Raw genomic sequence first — 2,708 nt, forward strand, 5'->3', positions numbered from 1 at the left:
TTTCGACAGTTGAATTGATTCCAAGGAACCAAAGACGACCAAAAGTATACGTCCAATATTTGATCTTCAACAACTAAGCTAGGGAAATTAATTGTTTACATATTGGTTTGCAATATTTATTTCCTGCTAGAAGGTGAGATATAAAAGGGAAGATTATTATTAACGAAACTCATTACTTTGTTCTTTTATTTTGAAAAATACGGTAATTATATATTTTTATTTTATTTACTTTTTAGTATCTTATATTTTTATTCTGTTTACTCTTTAGTGTCTTTGTCCAATTTAAATTAAGATTTTTGTAAGTCAATGTATTCAAAAGAGAGATTATTTTTATAGGAACTAATTAGTTTAAAGCTTAAAAAAATATTATATATTTATGTTTTTTCCAATTATAAAGACTAAATAAATTTCACACTAATAATGAAAATGACTTAATGGATTAAAGAGTGAACTGAATAAAAATATAAAATTAACTAATATATTTTTTAAAATAAGATCGAGGACTCAATAATTAATTTTATGTCAAATTATACAAAAAAGCTAAACCTTTGCACTTTTACATTTTAATCTTATCGTTTCAATTTTGGCAAAAAAAGAAAAAAATTGCAAGGTTTGCAGAAATTTTATCCAATTTTGAAATCCAATTTGGAGGAATGTGGCTCTAATGACATGGCATCCAGTATGACATTTTTTATTCTAAAATTGTGAAACCCACTTGACACATAATTTTGGCAAATCATGCAAAAAAATCAAACCTTTACATGTTTTGATATTTTAATCATATCATTTAAATTTTGGCAAAAAAAAAATCCCTCTCTCTCTCTCTCTCTCTCTCTCTCTCTCACATTATGGAAGGAAGGTAACACTTTCATCTTCAAGAATCTTCAAGAAGTCAATAGATTATATCCCCTGGCAATGGTTTATTATCCTTAAATGTAACTACCTTTTTAGGATTATTTATCGCATCTTCCCAATATGCATATGCAATCATTTATCATCCTTAAATGTAACTGCCTTTTTAGGATTATTTATCGCATCTTCCCAATATGCAAATGCAACCACCATGGCTATTGAACCAAATTTGCAATTTCTTGACTTCTCATATTTGACAATAGGGATTGGATCCATTATCGTTTTCACTCCATCTTCCAATCATTCCAACTTCATTCCCAGCTTAGCTACCATGTTAAAACAGAACATAAGATAATTGGACTCGCTACACAATTTATATGTCTTGTTGTGTTGTGTCAGAATATGAATGGAACAACAAAGGGAAAACCTTTCTTCGGCCACCTTCATGTCTTTGGTAAAAAAGGTTGGCTTCCATCCATGGCCAATTGGGAATAAAAGGATCATCATCTTCACCCGATACTTTAGTATAAATCAAATCATGCTCCTCTAGTCGTTGAACGAAATCTGGGTACTTCTCTTTCATTCTCTCATAAATGATAAGGCTAAGAACTGTAGGAGTTTCTCCCTAACTCTTTGGTTCTGCTTTAACAAAGAAGAACAATTTTAATGGGAACTTCGAAACTTGAAAATTGATAATAAAAAAGAATAAATTTTTATACTATTAATTATAAAATAAACTCATAATCAACTAAATATTTATTGCCCAAAAGCTTTGATCAATAAACAGAACCACACTTGTGCCATCTCAAGGTGGAAGGGGATCTTCTGGTTAGGTGGGGACTCATTGGCTGTGAAGACCCGTCCAACAATATCGGTTCGAGGGGCAGCCCATTGACGTATGGCAACCCCTCAAATTTGAACGCCTCAACAATTTCATTAGTGTCTGAAGTAATGTTTATTGGACACCCTCTAAAGAGAATCGCACTAGTTTTGTGTAGCAAAGAGTCAAGGTGTAGTTTTTTAGTTTTTAAGGTGTCAATGAGAGTAGAAACAGATGAAAGAGAAGAGTTTGAAGAAAGAATAGAAGGGAAAGGAAAGGAAAGGAAAGGAAAGTAATTAAAGTGTGCACACACACACACACGTACACGCACACAGAGTGAGAGAGAGAAAGAGAGATGGGTTAGTTTTTTTTACCAAAATTGAAACAATATGATTAAAATGCCAAACCGTGCAATGGTTTGGATTTTTTGCAAGATTTGCCAAATTACTATATCAAGTGGGTCTCACAATTTTAGAATAAAAAATGCTAAATAGAATGCCATATCATCATAGGCACACTTACCCTAAATTGGATTTTAAATTTGGATAAAATTTCTAAAATTCAATTTTGGCTTTTTTTGGCAAAATTAAAATGATAAAATTAAAATGCAAAAACACACATTTGACTTTTTTTGCATAATTTGGCCTTAATTTTATTAGAATAAAGAAAAATATTTTTTTTCTTTAAAAATAAAAAGCTCCATTCCTTATGTCACACCCTACCCCTCTGTAAGGCATAACATGATCCCGTAGTATACTTAATGAATTACCAACTTCGTCTACTGATAACCCATTAAATATACTACAAGGAATTTTAAAACTTTTCTTACTTCTTTTTACAGTGGTGAGCACTATTTATAGGTGTTAAAAAATTTTTTTTTGAACTTAAGTGAAAGAGAAAACACATTTTAATTATTAGGAATTTCTGTAAAAATTTTGCCGGAGTGCCCTCTGTATTTTGAATAAAACAATTCTTCAGAAAACCTGTAAAAGCACTTCAATATAATTCTCAATCTCCACTTCAACAGTTAAACAAC

The 2,708-nt window shown here is 30.7% G+C and overlaps 1 pseudogene; it reads right to left on the reverse strand.

Annotated features, from left to right (window-relative positions):
• Positions 1-846: 846 nt before the first annotated feature.
• On the reverse strand, positions 847-1,949 carry LOC110632591 (clavaminate synthase-like protein At3g21360; annotated as a pseudogene).
• Between the last annotated feature and the right edge of the window lie 759 nt (positions 1,950-2,708).

The sequence above is a fragment of the Hevea brasiliensis genome, chromosome 11 (assembly GCF_030052815.1).
Source record: "Hevea brasiliensis isolate MT/VB/25A 57/8 chromosome 11, ASM3005281v1, whole genome shotgun sequence".
In the NCBI taxonomy this organism is placed as follows: domain Eukaryota; kingdom Viridiplantae; phylum Streptophyta; class Magnoliopsida; order Malpighiales; family Euphorbiaceae; genus Hevea; species Hevea brasiliensis.